At 32.6% G+C, this 23,020-nt stretch overlaps 3 pseudogenes; 2 read left to right on the top strand and 1 right to left on the bottom strand.

Moving 5' to 3' along the window:
- Nucleotides 1-2,703: 2,703 nt before the first annotated feature.
- LOC124885808 lies at nucleotides 2,704-3,852 on the bottom strand (annotated as a pseudogene).
- A 1,182-nt stretch (nucleotides 3,853-5,034) lies between these two features.
- On the top strand, nucleotides 5,035-6,476 carry LOC124900066 (annotated as a pseudogene).
- A 782-nt stretch (nucleotides 6,477-7,258) lies between these two features.
- On the top strand, nucleotides 7,259-8,920 carry LOC124900065 (annotated as a pseudogene).
- The last annotated feature ends 14,100 nt before the right edge of the window (nucleotides 8,921-23,020 follow it).

Genomic DNA, 23,020 nt, shown 5'->3' with positions numbered 1-23,020 from the left:
AAATGCCCCAAAAAAACCATATTCGTAAAGCAGAAATATAAATGCACTCCTATGAACGTGGAAAATATACCGGATTCGATTGGTCGATTCAAATTAGATATCAAGCCATCCATAACTATATTAGTCAAAATAAGAATTCATTTTGGTCGAACCACCTAGTTTGGCTTTGTTTATTGGTTTATTGTAGGGCATATCTCATTGCAAGATTCATCAACTGGAATCTGATTTTATTTCCATTATACTTATTTTCATTTTATTTAGTTAGTAGAACTTTCTAACTATATCTTTCTCTTTTACAAATTCTCCTCTTTCTCTTGGTTTTTTCTCTAAACAAAAGACGGGGAGTTCAAAATTAGTTAATTATCTTAGTTCTTCTTTAATTTTTCTTCATTAATTAAAAATTCTTTAGATATTTCTATTTTTCTATAAATAGAATAAAAAGAATTAGAAGGTCTTTATTTTAATTTTTTTTCTTAGTGATTTAGTGATCTAGAATGGAACAAGTAATCAAATAGAAGAGAATGTATAGGAACTTCCATCTCAAGATTTAGAAGATCTTGTTTTGGTATATTTCTTTTATTATTTTATTATTATTTAATAATAGTATTAGGATTAGAATGCAGGTGGAGGTGTTTTTCTTAGTTAAATACATAAAAAGAAGACTACATTTTTTCTGTTGCGATTCTCTAGGTCGAGGTAAGTAATGTATACGAAGGAAAATGCTATTTGATAATTAATGTGACCAAAGATATTCATTTTTCAAAAAACTTTATTTTGTACACAAATACAAGAGTCCCTTCCTAAATCCATGCGAATTCTTCATCATAGTTTTTTATTTCACCAGGCCCGTGAAATAATTTGTCTTCCAAAATTCAATAAGATTGGGGATATCAAAAGAAAGGGAGTCTCACTAATTCTTTTATTTTGGATATTAATATATAAATCGCCTATGAAGATTAATGACAAAAGGTTGGTTTGTTTATCTGTATTTGAAAAAATAAATATCGAGTGGATCCATTGATATGCGCTTTTTCATTCATCTGCTTAAACCTAAACAATTGCGGTTCGTAAACTTATAGGAATTGTTGAATTTCACTTAGTTATAAATAAGAAATAATAATGAAGAAATAAAATTATATAATTTTTGTTTCATTTTTATTTTATTTTATAGGGCTATCTCGACATGAACCGTAGACTTTCTTGGTAAAACAGATCAAACTTATTATTATCAAAATGATCTGAACTATTTCAAAGACCCAACATGTATTTTTTTAGCATTGGGATCTTTCATTAGTTGATATTTATAGCAGTTAGTCTGCCATTTTTTTTTTGACAGAAAAAAAGAAAAGGAAATGGTTCCATGTGCTCTGATTCATTATTTGGGAGCATTACCAAAGTGTTTCAAAGGTGGGGTTATCTTGACATAGGTCTGTCTCTGGCCTAAATAAACCTAACTTGAATGAATTCTCTATCGTTTCTGCTTAAAAAATCAAATATGAAACTTCATACACCTTAAAGTTCATATTATGAAAAGAGATTTTTTGGAGGTCCTTATACACATTATGCCTAGCATTGAATAGACTGGGTATTCTCCTTATCAAGATCTCAAATCAATGATGGGGTATGTTTGGTACCTCCTAAATGGACGTCCAAATTGGACCGAACCCTTTGCAAGGCTATGGTTCCCTCAAAGTTATGGAGATTTCTCAACAAGATCAATTTTTCTGAAAGTATGATAAACTCCCTTCAAATACATTAGCGTGCATGCAAACAAGTTTCTCTACCAACTGAGCTATAGCCCTTAGTTCTTGTGATACATATTTATCATGTAGAGAAATTCTTGTCAAGCTAAATATTCCATAATCCAACATCAACAATCTTTGATCTCTTTGAGTGGTATTCCTTAGATTATTATTGCTTATTAGATTAGTATTTCTTATAAGTAATATGGTATTTATAATCCATCAACAGGTAGGTTTCGTTTGGTTCTCTTTGGAATGATAAATGACCTACTTAACTCAGTGGGTTAGAGTACTGCTTTCATACGACGAGAGTCATTGGTTCAAATCCAATAGTAGGTAAAACTTATTAGATACCAGAGTCAATGGTATCTAATAAGGTTTACAACCCACCTTTAGTGATATTTATTTTTTGATTTTGTATATTTTCTATTTCATTTTTAAACTTGAATTTTTGCACAAGAATTGGCTTCTGTTTGACTGTATTTAATTGTATTCACCCGATAGAACCTAAATAGAATTAGAAAGAGAACTTTTTATTATTCGAATGTACTAACTAGTCATACTAATAGTTATGAAATCAGATTTATAGCTTCCACCCATGCTCTAGCTCATCGGAGAGCTAGATTTGCCTTAATTTTTTGTCTCCTTCCTTCAGCCTTTTTCTTATTATCTTTCGCTATTTCAAGAGTTTGCTGAGCTTCTTGTGGATTAACGTCACTACCCTTCTCCGCATCATTTACTAAAACAGTGATTTCATTCTTGCCTATTCTAACAAAAGCACCCATCATAGCCATCATTAACCATTGGTTGTTAAAGTTTATTTGCAAAATCCTTATATGTACAGCTGTGGCAATAGGGGAGTTATTTGATAATATTCCAATTTGACCACTATTAGTAGATAACATGATTTCTTCCACTTCTGAATCCCAAATAATTCAATTAGGAGTCAGTACAATAAGATTTAAGGTAATTTCTTTAAATTGCTCTCCATTTCTAAGTTAATAGCCTTCGCGGTAGCTTCATTGATATTACCTACCAAATAAAAGGCTTGTATAGGAATACCATCTAATTTTTCAAAAAGGATCAATTGAAATCCTCAAATTATTTCTGCTAGACCAACATATTTCCCTAGAGAATGATAAATACTTTTGCTACGAAAAAGGATTGTGATAAGAAACAATTAATTTTTTGCACTTTTACTATGAGTAAACTATCCTCTTTGGATAATTCATCCAATCCAATGATAGCTATAATGTCCTGAAGCTCCTTGTAATATTGTAAAGTTTTGCTTAACTCATTGGGCAGTTTCATAATGTTCCTCACCAATGATCTGAGGTCGAACCATGGTTGACGTTAAATCTAAAGGATCTACTGCTGGATAAATACCTTTGGAAGCCAATCCACTTGATAGTATGGTAGTAGCATCTAAATATGAAAATTTTATAGAAGGAGCAGGGTCGGTCAAAGCATCTGCAGATACATAAACTGGTTGAATAGAGGTTATGGACCCTTAATTGGTAGAATTAATTATTTCTTGTAAAGAACCCATTTCAGTACTTAGGGTTAGTTGATAACCCACAGCGGAAGGCATTCTACCCAATAAGGCCGATACTTTGGATCTTGCTTGGACGAAACGTAAGATATTGTCAATAAATAGAAGTACGTCGTGCTCATTAACTTCTCGAAAATATTCCTCCATAGATAGGGCAGTCAAACCAAGTCTCATACAAGATCCTGGTGGTTCATTCATGTAACCATAAACTAGGGCCACTTTTGATTATGCAATATTTTGTTCATTAATCACTCCATATTCTTTTATTTCCATGTAAAGATCATTTCCTTCCTAAGTACGTTCACCCACTCTTCCAAGTACGAATATGCCCCCGTGAGCTTTAGTAATATTGTTAATCAATTCCATAATCAGTACTATTTTACCCATTCTAGCTCTCCCAAATAGTCTAATTTTTCCTCCACAACGATAAGGAGCTAAAAGATCTACTACTTTAATTCCTATTTCAAAAATAGATAATTTTTTATGCAACTGTATCAAGGCGGGTAATTTTTTATCCAACTGTATCGAGGCGGGCACAGATCTATGAATAGGAGACATTGTACTAGTATCTACAGGCACTAAATTATCAACAGGCTCTTCGAGAAAGTTAAAAATTCATCCCTGAGTCACTCCCCCAACCGAAACACTTGTAAGAGATCCTATGTCAATCACTTACATTACTCTCGTTAAACTAACTATAGCACACATAGCTACAACTCTAACTCGATTATTTCCTAATAATTGATGTACCTCACAAGCCATATTAATGGGTTGACCAACATAATCTCAACCTTGAACTACGAGAACATTATAAATTTTTGGAATCTTGCCTGGGGGAAAGGCTACATCTAGTACTGGACTGATGATTTGGACGACACGCCCTAGGTTTTTTTTCTAGTGTGGAAACCCCAGAACCAGAAGTAGTAGGATTGATTCTCATAGTAATAAAATAAATAAGTATGTCAAACTGTTTTTTCAAAAATTATCGAATTCAAAGTAAATGTCCACAACCTTGTCGATCGGTTAATTCAATAAAATGGGAATTAGCTCTCAATTTTGTTGGTGCCATGCAATTGAACTAATTAAATTGTTTACTTATTCAAGGAGATTGAGTTAATTTGCAAGCTCACCCAACCTATTTTAATTTAAAAATCTCAAGTTGATGAATTAGAATCATGAGAAAGTCTTTCATTTGTCTGTCATTATAGACAATCCCATCCATAATATATATTTTGCGAAATTCAAACCTGAACTTTATTTTATATTTCCATTACGATTCACTATTTGGATCTAATGGTCTCCTCTTCTTATTTTTCTTATTTATTTTTTAGTTAAATTTTAGCATATTGATTTATGCCTAGCCTATTCTTTTCTATGCATTTTTCTTTCTTTTTTTTTACCTTTCATAGCAAAATTTCATATATTTTCACATTTAAGATTTACATATACAACATATACCACTGTCAAGGGGTAGTTCTTATTATTTATGTTAGTTAGGTATTTCCATTTCAAAAAAAAAGGTAAAAAATAAAAATTAGGTTGCACTATGTATATGAAAGAGTATGCAATAATGATTTATTTGGCAAATCTAATACCATGGTCTAATAATCAACCATTCTGATTAATTGATAATATTAGTATTTGTTGGAAATTTTCTAAAAGATTATTGTGAAAAGTTTCATTAACGCGGAATTCGTGTCGAGTAGAGCTTGTTGTTATGAGAATTCTCAAACTATTAGTTGTAGGAAGGGATTTATGTTACCACAAACAGAGACTAAAGAAAGTGTTGGATTCAAAGCTGGTGTTAAAAAGTACAAATTGACTTATTATACTCCTGAATACCAAACCAAGGATACTGATATGTTGTCAGCATTTTGAGTAAATCCTCAATCCGGAGTTCCACCTGGAGAAGCAGGCATCATGGTAGCTGCCGATTCTTGTACTGGTACGCGAAAAACTATATGAACCGATGGACTTATCAATCTTTATCATTACAAAGGGTGATACTACCGCATCAAACATGTTGTTGGAGAAAAAGATCAATATATTTATTATGTAGCTTACCCTTTAGACCTTTTGAAGAAGGTACTATTACCAACCTATTTACTTCCAATAAAGGTAATGTATTTGGGTTCAAAGCCTGCGCGCTCTACGTCTGGAATATCTGCAAGTCCCTCCTACTTATATTAAAACTTTCCAAGGTTCATCTTATGGGATCCAAGTTGAAAGAGATAAATTAAAAAAGTACGATCATCCCCTGTTGGGATGTACTATTAAACCTAAATTATGGTTATCTGCTAAAAACTACGGTAAAGCTTTTTATGAATGTATTTACAGCGGACTTAATTTTACCAAAGGTGATGAGAACGTGAACTCACAACCATTTATGCATTAGATAGATCATTTCTTATTTTGGGCCGAAGCACTTTATAAAACACAGACTGAAATAGGTAAAATCAAATGGCATTACATGAATGCTACTATAGGTATATGCAAAGAAATGATTAAAAGAGCTATATTTACTAGAGATTTCGGTGTTCCGATCGTAATGCATGACTACTTAATGGGGGGATTCACGACAAATACTATCTTGGCTCATTATTGTCTAGATAAAGTTCCACTTCTTCACATCCTCTGTGCAATGCATGTGGTTATTGATAGATAGAAGAATTATGGTATGCACTTTCGGGTATTAGTAAAAACATTACGTATGTCTGGTGGCGATCATATCCACTCTAGTACCATAGTAGGTAAACTTGAAGGAGAAAGAGACATAACTTTGGGCTTTATTTATTTATTGCATAACAATTTTTTTGAACAAGATCAAAGTTGTGATATTTATTTCAGTCAAGATTGGGTCTCTTTACCGGGTTTCCTACCATGGCTTTTGGAGGTATTCATGTTTGGCATATGCCTAATCTGACCGAGATCATTGGGGATGATTTCGTACTATAGTTTGGTGGAGCAACTTTAGGATATCCTTGGGGCAATGCGCCAGGTGTCATTGCTAATTAGCTCTACAAGCATGCGTAAAAGATCATAATGAAGGTCGCGATCTTGCTCGGGAAGGTAATGAGATTATTTGTGAGGCTTCCAAATGGAGCCCGGATCTAGCTGCTGCTTCTGAGGTATGGAAAGAGATCATATTTAATTTTTCAACAGTGGACATTTTGGATAAGTAAAAATTGTAGTAATTAGTAGATAAATTAGCAGGAAATAACGAAGAATAATGAGAACGAACTCAATTAAGTATCCTTCGTTCTCGTAATTGAATTGCAGTTAAACTCGGCTCAATATTTTAACTAAAGGATTGAGCTGAATATAACCAAAATTCTATTGAAAATATTTTGACTAAGCATATACTTACCTTGATATACAAGATTTGACATACAAAATCTTGAAAAATAAATAAAAATCTAAGACTCAATTCCTTCTATTGTTGTCTTGGATCCACATAATCCTATGGATTCTTAGGATTGGTATATTTTTTTTCGATCTGGTAGTTTGTAGTTTCCCTGAATCAAGCCAAGTAGCACAACTCTTTCTACCCATCCTGTATATTGTCCCTTTTGTTCCATTCCATGTTGAAATGTAAGCTTAATTTATTACTTATTATTTTATTAGCTTTTAGATTAGTTAGTGATTAGATATTAGTATTAGATGCGATTTTAAGAAATTTTTTTGGATTTCTTTATAGGAGTATAGGAGAGGACAAATCTTTTTTTTTGATGCTAATTTGACACGACATAGAAGAAGCCGCCCTTTATCAAAATTATATTCTTATATTCATATTATTTTTAATAATTAAAGGGGGTTCTGGAATATTAATATATAGTGAACTGTTCCCCTAGATTCAGAACTTTTTTCCAATACTCACTATAATCCTACTAATAATCCTACTGATTGGATTTCTATGCTTACTCTGGTAGAAAATAAGATATTCAAAAAAATAATTTTATAGCGAATGACTATTTATCTATTGTATTTTCATGCAAATAGGGGGCAAGAAAACTCTATGGAAAGATGGAGGTTTAATTCAATGTTTTTTAAGAAGGAGTTCAAATGCAAGTGTGGGCTAAATAAATCAATGGGCAGTCTTGGTCCTATTGAAAATACCAGTGAAGATCAAAATCGAAAAGTGAAAAACATTTCTAGTTGCAGTAATTTTGATTATTTATTCGATGTTAAAGACATTCGAAATTTCATCTCTGATGACACTTCTATAGTTAGCGATAGGAAATGAGACAGTTATTTCATCTATTTTGATATTGAAAATTAGATTTTTGAGATTGACAACGATCATTCCTTTCTGGGTAAACGAGAAAATTCTTTCATAGTTATCGAAACTTGATTTATCTAAATAATGGATTTTGGGGCGAAGATCCCTACTATAATTCTTACACGTATGATACTCAATATAGTTGGAATAATCACATTAATAGTTGTATTGATAAATATCTTCAGTCTCAAATTTGTATAGATACTTCCATTATAAGTGGTTGTGAGAATTACAGTAACAGTTACATTTATAGGGCCGTTTGTGGTGGTGAAAGTAAAAATAGTAGTGAAAACGAGGGTTCCAGTATACAAACTTGCACAAAGGGCAGTGATTTAACTATAAGATAAAGTTCTAATGGCAGTGATTTAACTATAAGATAAAGTTCTAATGGCAGTGATTTAACTATAACAAAAATTTCTAAGGGCAATGATTTAACTATAAAAGAAAGTTCTAATGGTAGTGATTTAACGATAAGAGAAATTTCTAATGATCTGAAGGTAACTCAAAAATATAGGAATTTGTGGGTTCAATGCGAGAATTTTTATGGATTAAATAATAAGAAATTTTTTAAATCAAAAATGAATATTTGTGAACAATGTGGAAATCATTTGAAAATGTGTAGTTCGGATAGAATTGAACTTTTGATCAATCCGGGTACTTGGGATCATATGGATGAAGACTTGGTGTCTCTAGATCCCATTGAATCTCATTCGGAAGAGGGGCCTTATAAAGATCGTATTGATTCTTATCAAAGAAAGATAGGATTATCTGAGGCTGTTCAAACAAGCATAGGCCAACTATACGGCATTTCCATAGCAACTGGGGTTATGGATTTTCAGTTTATGGGGGAGGGGGGGTTAGCGTGGGATCCATAGTAGGGGAGAAAAATCACCCGTTTGATTGAACACGCTACCAATCAAATTTTACCTCTTATTATAGTGTGTGCTTTCGGGGGGGGAGGGGTGTACATGCAGGAAGGAAGTTTGAGCTTGATGCAAATGGCTAAAATATCGTTTGCTTTATGTTATTATCAATTAAATAAAAAATTATTTTACATATCAATCCTTAAATCTCCGAAAACTGGTGGAGTGACTGCTAGTTTTTGTATGTTGTGGGATATCATTATTGCCAAAACCAATGCCTACATTGTATTTGCAGGTAAAAGAGTAATTGAACAAAGATTTAATAAAATAGTACCTAAAGGTTCACAAGAAGCTGAATACTTATTCCTGAAGGGTTTATTCAACCTAATTGAACCACGTAATCTTTCAAAAAACATTCTGAGTAAGTTATTTAAGCTCCATGCCTTTTTTCCCTTTGAATCAAAATTCAAGTAAAATCAAGTAAAGCACTAAGGCCATTATTCATTTTTTGTGTTTGTAGTAAAAAAGTAGTTAGTTTATCGGAATCAAATTAAGTAAGATAATAGTAAATAAGATAATAATGGACCTTTCTTTGGTGGTAGGAGATCTAATTGTAGAAAGAATCAGAACTAAAGTTGAGCATAACTCTTTTTTGACTTATATTCCTAATTATTAATCTAGAAGCCTTTATCACCAAGAGTGAGTTCTTCCTTTAGTGAAATTAGAAAAATAAAACAAATTTCTTCTTGTCTTAGGTATATAATTTAAAATTAAATTATAGATAATAGTGTTTTGTATCTTACTCTATCTCCCTAAAAACCATTTTAGCTAAAAATTCATGTTGGGTCGGATACAAATGAATCTTTTGATAATCTCTTTATCTATTTTTAGAAAATTAGAAGACAAGAACAAAATACAAAGAAATGAACAAAAATAATAAAGTTTATTATGATACATATCTTTTGTATGTAAGAGATGAATGTCTATTTATTTAGTTATACATTCTTTCTACTTATTCTTATTATACGTACTCAGTTAGATTTAGATATATAGATACTTAGATCTATACTAAGAATTTCAAATTCTTCAATTTCTATTAATAATAAATATTATCTAATTATAATTCAAATTCTTAATTTAATTATAATTATTTAATTATTACAAGATTTCTTTATTTATATAATAACATAATAGCAGATAAAATATAGTAAATCGAGGTGCCCCTTCTATGAAAAATTTTAACCTTCCATCTATCTTTGTGTCGTTAGTAGGACAAGTATTTCTGGAAATTGCAATGGCTTCTTTATTTATTCATGTTAACAAAAAAACAAGATTGTTTAGATCCGTTGGGACCCAATCTTATCCACTTTTTTTGAAAATATGGTCTTGTATCATAACACAGATATATATTTATTGTAATAGAGTATAGTATGTGATTTCTACTAAACATAAAGGAAAAAACTCTTACACTTGCAGAAACATGAAATATGGATATATCCATTCTAGTAATTTTCAAATAGATCAGGATCACTGGATGGAAGATATGTTATCGGTTAATCTATATGTATATCGATATGTATAGTGGGATCATATTAACTGAAGAGTATGTGATTATTTTAGATTTAACCAATTTGAAGAATTAGTCCTAAAGGTTGCATATTCCTCTGATTCCTTGTAAAAAATATTCAGTCCGTTAGAATAGAAGTTAAAGAGGGTATTTATGCCCATCGTGTTCTTTATATGGACAACAGAGGCCAGGGGTCCATTCCATTAACACTTACTGATGAGAATTTAACTCCACGAGAAATTGAAGAAAAGGTTGCTGAATTAGCCTATTTCTTGAGTGTACCAATTTAAGTATTTTGAGAAATTAAGAATCAAAACGTTCATTCTACTAAAGAAAATGTATAAGAAAGAACAATAAAACGAAACTCTTTTTATGGTTGTTATGCATATGTAAACCCACACAATTTAGTAACAAATAACAAAATTGGAATAATAGTTTCATCTCAGATGGCAAACCATTTTGAAATCAAGAAATTTTTTTTAATTCAATATTTATTAGAATTGACACTTTAGATCCAGATAGATCATATCTTGTAAATTGGAAATTCTTTATTTTGTATTCTTTAATGACTAGCAATTGGATTTCTTAATTAAATAATGAGAACTAGCCAATATATCTTTTGCCAGTCATTTTTTTTATCATCGTAATATCTTTCCCTCAATTATTCTATTCCTGACTATGAGTAATTAGTGAATTTTTTTTGAATTATTGGATATTTTTATATCAAGGGAGTTCTTTCTTCTCAAAATCTAAACAATATTCATTACTTAAAGTTGTTCTTACGATCATTCATAGAAAGGAAACACTTGATTTTGAATTTGACCAATTGATATATTAGGAAACAATATTCTTAATTTCTTCATTCGAAGTGAATTCTTAGCCTATTTCTATATTCTTTCTAGATTCAAAGAATAACCATAAAATCACAAAGAAAATAGATTCATAACTTTGATACCTTGTATAAAACTCATGTGTGTAAGAAATATTCGATCGCATAGAGTGTATGGATGGGTTGATTAACAATTCATAGATGAAAAAATGGTAAAACAAAAAGCATTCACCCCTCTTTTCTATCTTGCATCAAAAGTATTTTTTTCCCTAGTGAATTTCTTTCTCAGTTAATAAATGTCTGGAATCTTGGGTTACTAATTGGTGGAATACAGGGCAATCCAAAATTTCCTTGAATACTATTCAAGAAAAGAGTTTTCTAGAAAAATTAATAAAATTAGAGGAACTCCACTTCTTGGAAGAAATGATGTAGGAATACTCAGAAACACATCTCAAAGATTTTGGGATAGAAATCCATAAAGAAACTATCCAATTAATCAAGATGCAAAATGAGAATCGTATCAATACGATTTTGTACTTCTCAACAAATATCATTTTTTTTATTATTCTAAACGGGTATTCAATTTTGGGTGATGAAAAACTTATTATTCTTAACTCTTGGCCTATGGAATTCCTATATAACGTAAGTGACACAGTAAAAGCTTTTTTTATTCTTTAATTAACTTATTTACGTATCGAATTCCATTCATCCCGCGGTTGGGAATTAATTATTAGCTCTATCTATAATGATTTTGGGTTTGTTCATAATGATCAAATTATATCTCTTCTTTTTCCACCTTCGTAGTCATTCTCGATAAAATTTTTAAATATTGGATTTTCCGTTATTTAAATCATCTATCTCCATCACATTTAGTTATTTATCATTTAATGAATAACTAATAAAGGATCCATTGATATTAATCTAATCCAATTAGAATGCTTGATACTTTGTAGTTGTACACAAGCAAAGTATTGAAAATCATATTTTATCTTTCTATTTCTAACCATCAGGAAGATTCATCTAATATTATTTCTAGATTATTTCATCAAACAGCAGAATCATGGCTAGTGAACTATACTAGAGACCTACCCAATTTATTGTAGAAATTTTCGCAATCAATGATTGGACCAGTCAAACTACAAATGCTTTTTCTTGGCTAAAGAAACATATTACTCAATCTATTTCGGTATCACTCATGATATATATCTTAACTCGTACATTTATTTCAAGTGTATATCCCATTTTTTCACAGCAGGGTTATGAAATCCATGAAAAGCGACTGGGCATTTGTATGTGCCGATTTCCATTGGGCTAATAAGCCCATGGAGATTGAGGTCCCATAAAAGATACTTCCTGATACTGTATTTGAAGCAGTTGTTCAAATTTCTTATAATATACAACTAAAACAGGTTCTTGCTAATAGTAAAAAGGGGGGATTGAACGTGAGGGTTGTTCTTATTTTATCAGAGGGGTTTCAATTAGTACCTCCCGATCGTATTTTTCCCAAGATGAAAGAAAAGATTAGCAAGTTGTCTTTTCAGAGCTATCGCCCTATTAAAAAAACTATTCTAGTGATAGGCCCTGTCCCTAGTAAAAAATATATTGAAATAACCTTCCCTATTCTTTCCTCAGACCCTGCTACTACGAAGGATATTCTTTTCTGAAAATATCCTATATACATATGCGAGAATAGGAAAAGGGGTCAGATTTATCGCAACTGCATCAAATTTAATAATACGGTTTATAATCCTACAACAGCAGGCATAGTAAGCAAAAGCATATGAAAAGAAAAAGGGGGATATCAGATTACTATAACGGATGCATCGATGGGACGTCAAATGGTTGATACTATCCCTCTCGGACCAGAACTTCTTATTTTTGAGGCAAATCTAACAAATTTGATCAACCATTAATGATTAATTCTAATGTAAGCGGATTTGGTCAGGTAGATGCAGAAATAGTACTTCAAGATCCCTTACGTGTCCAAGGACTTTTGTTCTTCTTGGCATATGTTATTTTGGCACAAATCTTTTTGGTTCTTAAAAATAAACAATTCTAGAAGGTTCAATTGGCCGAAGTAAATTTCTAGATTCACAGATTTATCCATATCAAGTTGGTAAAAAGAACCAAATTGTTGTTGGAGATTATTTATGATAAAAAAATTTAAAAAATTAAATTTTGAAAACTCCTTTGTCTTATTTATACTCTTCTTCAAAATCTACATACTCTGTCGTACAAGGGATTTACAACATCTCATAGAAAAAGAGTATGTAATGTAGATTTTAAAGAAGAGTATTTAACTTTCATTATTTTAATTTAGTTTTGGTTGTTTGAGTAGTAGGACTATGTTACTATTGATAGAATTCACTGCCTTAAAACATAAGACGTATCAATATTTTTCTATTCCAAATAGAAAGAAAGTACAATTTGTCTAAATACTAGACATAAGGAAGCGGCGGATAAATGCGTGGAAGAAAAAAATTCTAAAAGGGATTATTTGCCTTCATAGTCTTCGACACAAGGAAGGGATGTAGAAAAATCCTTTTTTCTTGTGTTGAAACGAAAGAGTAATGATTCCTGATCCTATTTGTTAAAAGTTCCTAGTCTTGGTTTTGATTTTTTTCGGATGTATCAGAAATCTGTTACCCTACGCCCCCTTTACGTATAATATATCGAGTGGTGGACAAACAAAACAAAAAAAGAGGAAATTTTGTTAATTAAATAAAACTTCTTCAATCAACTTACCTTATACAAATAGATACTATCATATAAAAAGAAGAGGTGGTCTGAATAAATCAATGAAGTGAAATTTGCAAACTGGAGTTTTTGAAAAGAAAAAGAAATCCATTTTATTATTTCATTTTACCATTTAGACGAAAAAAATAGTAGGATTCTTAAGAACTCAACGGGCCCTTCCCCTTCGAATCAAACAAACAAGGAAGGGAATCCCGTTGAGTTCTTACGCTTTCATGTTGATAACTCAATTCATTTGATTACTATAGGGATGAAACCAATCTGGAATATGAACCATAAAAGGAAATACCTATTAAACCGATTACAAGAATACTAGCTACATTACCTATTATACAAAGAGGAATCCTTCGAGTAGTATCGACCATTTATCCAACTTTCTTCCAGATTTCATCAAGTGGTCATGCTAGAGACATAAATAGTCATGGATAATTAATTTTGAGATCCTTCCGAATGAGCTAAGAGAATCTTATTTATTCGATTTCTTTTTCATAATTGAAGAAATTATTGGAAAATAAAATAGCAAGTACAAAAATGAGTAATAACCCAGTAGAGACTGGTACGATTCAATTCAGCATTTTATTTGTTCGGGTTTGACTATGTCATATCTCTATTATTCAAATTAAGTTTATCGTTGGATAAACTACATTGCTGATTTGATCCCAAAAAAAGATGGTAGGTATAGCTAGGCCATAAACAGTCAACCATCGTACTGTAAAAATTGGACAGGTTCGATCAATAGTCATTTAGGCCTCCTAAAATGATCTACTAAATTCATCTAATGAGTAGCTCTCATTCTGAACCTACTTGATCGCTACACATATTGTTCCCTGTGGATTCGACCCCGATTCCTAGTTGGGTAAATATATTGACAACGACTGACTTGCATTTAATTGAACATGTAAGTTCAGCATTTTCAAAAATGGTGCCGTTGCTGGAGAACAATTTGGCGTATTGAGTTAATTTGAAATTTTAGCTTACTTTCTTTAATTCACACTTGTAAATATTTGTTTGAGATTTTCATTGTTTCTAGTGTTGGGTAGATTTTTTTTATTTTTTTTACTATGACATCAAGGAGTGAATGTAGTTTGGTGGTTTGAAAGCATAGCTTGATAATCCATGTCTATATTATGGTGGACCCTACTTTTGGCAACCATGTATATATTCTTCCAGAAATAAAATGAGTAAACCATCTCGATCCTAAAGGAAGTATGGATGTTCTCTTTGTGGTGGTCAAGATGGACAATGGAGTTATTGTCCAAATGCCCCCTTATCTAGTTATGTTAACCCAATTACTTGTTCTTTTTTATGCTTTTGGTAGTTCTTAAGAAAAATAATGGGAAGAACGAAGCACTAAAAATATTGGTGTTGAAGCAATATTTCAACATATGTTGAACAAGTTGAATCAACGAAGGATAATATGAATGTCATGCATCAATCCATGACAGCGTTTGGAAAGGAGAGTGAAAAAAAAGAAAAAGCGGGTGAATATGCAAATCGTTCGAGCACTATGAACATACCCACTATTCATCATGGGGTTGAGGAACTAGAACATTCAAGCCACATGGTCTATGGTGAGCATGACATTGAAGAACCCTTGATGATTTCCCAACTAACAAAACCTAGCAAATGATGTGTTTTGAGGATGGGACCAAAATCCTTATATTTTTAAATTTGTCATTTCAAAAGGGAAAAATGAAGCCCCCTATTGAAGGTTAATAAATGCAAAATTCAATGTGAAACAAATGGATTTTTGACTTTCTCATTGATGCTGAACGGGCCTATTCTAAAATTTGACGTGAAGTTGGATAAAAGATTTAAGTCGTCAAAGTGGAAAGATAAAAAAAGTGTCGTTGTGTCCTTATCTTTTCCTAATGTGCCTTGAAGACATATTTATCAACAGTTGGGACGACGCTTCAAATCCTCCAAGTGGAGACATAAATAATATTCAAAAGATGTCGTACCTCCACTTTAACTAAGGCACTTCTTGGGAGGCAACCCAGTAAATTTTTCTTTATTATTTCTAATATATTTTTTTTATTTATTTAATTTTTATCTTGTTTTTGTGTTTTTGTAGTTCATAACACAATTTGGAATGGGTACCTCATGAATGAAACCCCATATAAGTATATTGGACTTTCATTTTTATCACTTTTCTCTCTTTAACAAACTCACACGGTATGCTCCTTAGTTAAATCTTTTTTTCAAGTATGAATAGTTATCACATTTAATAATTCCTTATGGTTTTAATTTTTTTTATTTGAGCTTAAATGTGGTTGTTGGGTTGATGCTTTTTGAATTTGTGTCTTGCTTTATATGCCTAATTACAAATATTGCTTCCATACACTAGTGCACATCATGTGTTTAATAAAACACCCACTTGTAGTTTCTTTACTAAATTGAGTGAAGGATTATTTAATTGGGTTAGTAATATTAAAATGGTGTGTTTGGTGATGTATTGGTGCATTTAGCTTGTTCACATGTGTTGTTATTCAATCTTTCAAGTTCTTACTTTCCATACACATCACAAGTTTGTTTAAATGCCAATAATAGTGAAATGCCTTATATGCTCGTGAAGGTTAACGTGAACTTTTTTGGGGAAATATGTGATCATTTTTGAAGCATAGATTTAAGTCTAAGTGGTCTTAAATGTGGAATAACCGGTTGTCTTTGATTGAAATTGTTGAGGAATGTTGCGCCTATGGTAAAAGAGATATGAATGCTTGCCTTGCCATATGATATATTGAGTGACGTCATTCTGAAGGGTACAGGGTCGTCTATGTTTCTATTGGTGTTATGAGTGATTCATGATCTAAATGGGCAATATGTTAAATGGTTAGGAAAGAATCCAATGAGGTGTAATGATAATGTTTCCTTGCATTTACCCAAGTTTTTCTTTAATTGTTTTGAAATAGGTAAAAGTTAAAAAATACTTTCAAAATGTCATTAGCAAGAAATAAAATAATTTTGAGAAAAAACCAAAAAGAATTATAGTCTTCTTTTTGAAAAAAAAAAAAAAGATATTAAGGATGTTCTTCAACTTTCTTTTGAGTGAGACCATTAAATTTGATTTTGGGCTCTCTCTTTACAAGGATGAATCATTGACTCAGAGTAACTTCTTAAACTCAAATTGCTTAAATTCGTTCGGAGACTAACTTTTTTCTCTATAAGAATGATATCATTTGTGGTAAGAGTTTTGTATAATTCTTGTACATATGTGTAGTCTAGAACTTGCCCCAAGTGTGTTCAAAGCAAAATCCTAGAAAAGTTTGGTTTGGAGAATGACCCGAGGCCATCTTTGACCTGTCACATATCAAAATTCCCACCTTTGCATTTTTTATCTAGTTAACCCCTTCGAGCCTTTATACTCATTTTTATTTCTTTGTCTAATGATAACTTTGCTAAAACACTTTAGCCCTTTTTTAAATCCTTTTTTGGAACTTAACCTCCTTTAATGCATTACTTGATTCTAAGAAATAAAATATAGACAAAAGCCTAAGTTTGGGAGAATGAAAGTGATGTTTCTGAGATGAGCCAAGAAAGGTGTATGTAAGGTTGTCAACACATGTGCTTAAAGGAAAAGAGATATGCTTGATAAAAAAGTTGAATAGCCTAGCCCATAGAACTTGAAGAGAAATGGGATGAATTAAGGGAGAAGAAGGGCTTAAAGTTAGAAAGTCTCTTGAAAAGGCCAAAGAAATGAAAATAAAAAGAAGAAAATGGCAGCTTTGAATTGTTTTGTAAATGAAAAAAAAATAAAACGGAAATATGAAAACTGATTTGAAGAAGAATAAGGTAAGAGTTTTAAAATTTTTGGGTTACAAAGTGTTGAAAAATTGCAATGAAGGTTGTATTTTAGTAACTTGATCCATAGACATTCCTTCCCACACCTTAAACCTTTATCTTTACCCGGAATACCATGGTGATTGAAAACTAGGTAAGTCTAAATTAGTGGTGAAAAGTATAAAGGGCAAGACTATGATTTTACTCATAGTACTTAAATTTCTTTGTGAGAGTCATTGGAATTCTTTCATTATTTGAGCTCCTTTAGAAATTTTCATGTACTTAGTGTGTGTGGAGCTAACTCTTGCTTGTGAGTGGCATCGATACTTTAGGGTAAATGGTGAAGTCTTACTCTTGGTTTGGGTAAATGGGTGAAGTAAGTTGCATTGTGAAGACTGAGACAATTTTTAAAAATTTTGTGTTTCCCCTTAAGATGCTTTGATCAATTGGAAGGTTTATTTAATACAAACTTGCATCCTTACTTCATAAATAAGTTCTTAATAAAAAATATTGGTTTTCTTGTTGCCATGACATGTTTAGAATGATTTGAAGAGCATTGTTAGCTTATTCCTTTACTATGGCTTTCCTTTGGGTGGATTTGAGTTAAATACTGTATCTCTTTGATTTGTTCTTAATTACATGAGGACAAGCAATAGTTAAAGTTTGGAGGTGTTGATAAGCCATTATTTGATGACTTTCTAATACCTTTTAAGCTTAAATTATCATGCTTTTTCCATTGATTTCCATGGATATGATATTTATATAATACTTAATTCTCATTTCTATTGAAAAGGTTGAAAAGCCAATGATGACCAAGTCTTTCAAGTCAAAAGGAGGTCAAACATGAAAGTAAAGGTCCATCTATTTTGCATCCATTTTCCATTTGCTCCCTATCTGCTTATGTAGATCAAGAGCACGGTGGACTTTTTTAATATTGGGAAAATGTGAAATTCAGGCTTAAATAGGGGATTTTAGCCCATTTTCACCATCTTTTATCTATCTTCATCACTACACACTCCTCTATCTTAGCTTAGATAAGGGTTTGTAATTTCTTGGAGCCTGAAGCCTAATTTGTACTAATTTTGAGCTAAGAAGACATTTGGGTGACTTTCAAGTGAAGAATTAGCTAATTGTATTGGAGATTTGTGGAGATTTAAAGTTTGGTTTGCATTCATTTTAATCTTCATGAATTTTTTGATGGAATTCATGGTTTATTTGTGTTTATTGTCTTTATGTTTTTCTACTTCTTACTCTTGGAATTATACTTGAATAGGGTGCAAGTGTGTGGTTTGTGATATATTTGTGTAGGTTTTAGTTTGTTGATGATGGGTTCTATTATTGCCTTACTAAATAGGTTGGGATTTGATGGGTCAAAGCTCCAAATACTCACATGGGTTTAATGGGTGAAAACTCCAAACTCTAGAAAGCTCTAAGCCATCTTCGAAAGAAGGGTTAAGTGAACTTTAGGAACCCTCATGATCCTTGAAAAAGAAATATGGGAACCAAGGCAATAGTAGACAATTTATGGGTATAGTTTACTAATTTTTGCTATCTTAGAAATAAGGGTGAAAATGAGATTGATTATCCCTCGGGTTCCATCCTAGAAGTAGGGCTGCCTAATTAAGGTATTAGGTTACTTTAATTGCACACTCGATAGATACTCAAAAGGGTCAATGAGTGAAAGAATTGAGGCTTTGTTGAAAAACTAGACTCAAGGACTTTAAACCTAGCCTACCATAACACTAAAAACTAGAATTGACGTTAAATCATTACATACCCATGCATAACTTTTCCTTAGGATAGCATAGTCCCAAGATCCGCTCCTAATTGCTTACACTCTGATGTGTAAGCAATTGCTAACACGTTTAAGACTATTAACCAATAATAATTGCGAAGTATTAAGTAACTTTTGTCATTTTTGATTTGTTTATGTCTGATTTTACAGTTTAAGCTGATGGGATGGAGAACCAATAAGAATGGAAACATAGAAGTTAAAATCTGGTGGAATCTGAAGAAAAGTGTGATTGATGACATCTGTGATAAGTCATCATCCCTGTGATAGGCTATGATAAATATCGTTAGACTTAAGCATGAGTTAAAGCCTGCGATGACATCTGGTGATATGACATCAAAAGTGTGATGCGCCATTATGAATATCGTCATATTTAACCAGAGAATGGGTGTTGAAGAGATGCTGCGATGACATTTTATGATAACGCATCAAGATTATGATAAGGTGCCAGGAGCATCATCAGACTTAGGCAGAACTTGGAAGTTGAGATGAAGTTTTGACGACATTGGTGACAAGCCGTCAAAATCCTGATACGTCGTCATCGTCGTCAGCCTTAGGCAGCAAGAGCCAAAATTATATAGGAGCTGACGACATTAGTGATAAGACATCAGGTTGGTGCTAACGTGTCAACGTCGTCGTTAGCATTAGATAGAAGAAGTCAACAGTACAGAGGAGCTAACGACGTTTGTGATAAGCCGTTAGACTCCTGATAGGCTGTCACAGATATCATCGTCTATTCCGAGAAAAAGCTACAACTTTAGTTTTATTTCTTTATTTAGGTTGAGCTATTTAAAGATTTTTTTTAGGGTTTTCAATAAATTATTCATTCATTCATCTGCATCTCTGTTCCAAAAAAGAGAGTTCGATATTTTAAGTATTGGAGAATATTTTCCAATCTTTCTTCCTCTATTTTTCTTGGATTCGAACAATACAACTATTTTGGGGTTTTTCCTTTGTGATCTAAGCTAAGATTCACTAATTATTATTCACCTATTAAGTTAATCTTCACAATTATGAATTCAACTATGTGTTTCATTCTTTGTATCATGATTGGGTAAACTCTGTTAACTTGAATTATGGGATCTAGGGTTAGATCATGATGATGGGATAAACACTCAAGATTTAATAGGTGCAAGGATTTCTTGATAATTCTGAGATTTTAATTAACGTCTGTTGGTTACAAATAGTAGAGACACTGACTTTGATTTTCTTGAGAAAGAAATCATATACAGTAGGAAATGAATTATCAATAGGGACTCAAAAATACTTCATTTAATAATCAGCGCTTTAACAAGGTTGATTAACCTGAAGTAAAATCTGGGCAGTGAATAGCAATTTCCTAAGTCCTAGAGAATTAGAAAATTAGATGCTTAAATAGATCGAGAGATATTTGAGCATATCATCGATAAAGATGCTTGTTATCCTAACTACCGCGAGAATCTTGAGTCACCTTTATCATCTGTTAAGTACCGTAAGCCTACTGAACATAATTCTGATTATTTCATAAAATCTTGGTTACAAGCATCGAAATTAAATAGACAAACAATCATTTGTGTAACTTAAACCCCCATTTCAGGAAACGTTAAACTATCAGGGAATTAAATCGCAAATGACTTAAGTTCACACTATATTTCCTGTGGGATTCGACCCCAACCTAGTTGGGTTTTATATTGACAATGATCGGTTAGACCCATTCAAGAGTGTAGTTTGAGAATTATAAAAAATGGCACCATTGTTGGAGATAAAAACTAAAAGTTGTATACGCTAATTAAGTCTTAGTTAGGTTTCCTAGATTTATTTTTATTTGTTGTTTTTTTTATTACAGGTTCCTTATTGTTCTTGAAAATAACAAGAAGTTCCAGAGAATTGTTATTACCAATTAATCCGGAACCTCAACTGATCTGGAAAATGGCATAACAACAAGAGGCTGATAGACTTGCAGCCTTGACCAGGGCTCCGGTGAACGTAAGAACCAGGGTCAAAAAGTGCATCACCGGAACCATGATAATGAAGACATAGGTGATGAGGAATTGTTGAATCCTCAAAACCCAAGGCGAGCTGAACAAATTAATGCACTAGTGTAGTGAAGTTTCAAAAAAAAAATCTAGTCAAAGAAAGGTATAGTCAACAGCGTATCTATTACGAGGTTGATGACAATGATAAAGGAATGGACGGAGCAGGTGCAACGGGTGCTTTCATTTCTCCACCGTTGGCAACGGGTGCAAAATTCAGCATAACAAGTACTATGATTCAACTCCTAGATCTAAAAGGGTTATTTGGAGGATTTGCTGGTGATGATCCGAACATTTACTTGGTAAACTTTATCACCATTTGCAAATCTTTTGATAATCTGTGAGTGAGCCAAAATGTGATTCGGTTGTAATTGTTTCCATTGTCTCTGTCTGGGGAGGCAACAATGTGATTAAATGTGCTGGAGTCGGATTCTATAACCAATTGGAGATAGTTCAAATAGGTATTCCTGGAATAGTTCTTTCCACACTCCAGGAGGGTATAGTTAAGGGACAAAATTAGTAATTTCAGGCAGCTCCCGAATGAACCATTGCATGAAACTTGGTAGAGATTTAAGATAAAGATGGCACAATGTCCGTACCACAATATGATCGACTTGCACTTGATGGAGAATTGGTATAGATCTTTTAACTCTGTGATAAAGAAAATTATAGAAAATATTGCAGGTGGTTCGTTTATTGACCATTCTTTTCAAGATGCTTCAGACATGCTGAATAGAATAACCAAACATAGTTGGGCCTGGCATACCAAGGATTCTGTGGTGGCTAGGTCAACTGTTTATGGTGGTATGATGCGGACTAGTGCAAATGGGATGAGGAGTGAGACCAAGACATGGCCCGCTTAAAGACTCAGATGGACTTGTTGACCAAGCACTTGCTGTTAGGCAAGGCTAAAAAGGTTAAGGCTGTGGAATGTCAGTGCACTTTTGGTATTGATGTAAATAAGGAGGCAAATTATGTTAATAATCATGGGGGTTTCCGAGGCAATAGGCAAGGGAATCAAGGTCGTAACTTTTATGATAAGGCTGATTATAAAAATAGGGAGCAAGGAAAAAAAAGAAATAATAATGATTGGAGTGGTTTGTATGTTCCTCTTGGAAGTCAGGATATTGCACAAATAGACTTGGCAAGATGTCCATGGAGGACATGATGGAAAAATTATTGAAGGGAGTTGAGGCTACTAGCTCTGGGGTAACCACTATGAAGAGTGAATTCTCTACCCTGAGTTAGTTGGTTAGTTCACACTCCACTTCTATCAAGCAGTAGGAGCAGCAGATGGTCCAACTTTTCATAACACTGAACCAAAGAAAAAGTGGTACATTACCAAGTGATACAGTTCAAAATTCATGGAATAATGGCTAGTGTATTGCTATTACTACTAGAAGTGGTAAGACCTTACCTGGCCCCTCTCTAGGAAAATTTATAGATTGTAAGGTGGTAGTTGATAAATCCGAAGAAAGAAAACCATTAGAGTATGAGAAGATGGATAATTCTGTTGATGCTTCGGAGAAAGAAAAACAAAAGGAAGAGAAAATGGATAATTCTGTTGATGCTTCGGAGCACCACCCCTATTTCCTCAACGATTGAAGAAAATTCAGAAAATTCATGGCAATGCTCAAGAAATTGACAGTAAATGTGCCTCTGGTTTAGGCACTTGAGAAAATTCTAGGATATGCGAAATTCATGAGGGACCTTGTGACTAAGAAATGAGCGGTGAGCTACGAATTCGAGGTAGATCTCCACCTTTGTAATGCTATTTCTACAAGGACCGTAGTACAGAAGAAGTTAGACCCAAGTGCAGTCACTATCCCCTGCACAATTGGGACTATGGA

This window comes from Capsicum annuum, chromosome 7 (genome assembly GCF_002878395.1).
Source record: "Capsicum annuum cultivar UCD-10X-F1 chromosome 7, UCD10Xv1.1, whole genome shotgun sequence".
Taxonomy (NCBI): domain Eukaryota; kingdom Viridiplantae; phylum Streptophyta; class Magnoliopsida; order Solanales; family Solanaceae; genus Capsicum; species Capsicum annuum.
The sequence above is the reverse complement of the archived record's forward strand: the minus strand, read 5'-3'. Positions and strand labels throughout refer to the sequence as shown.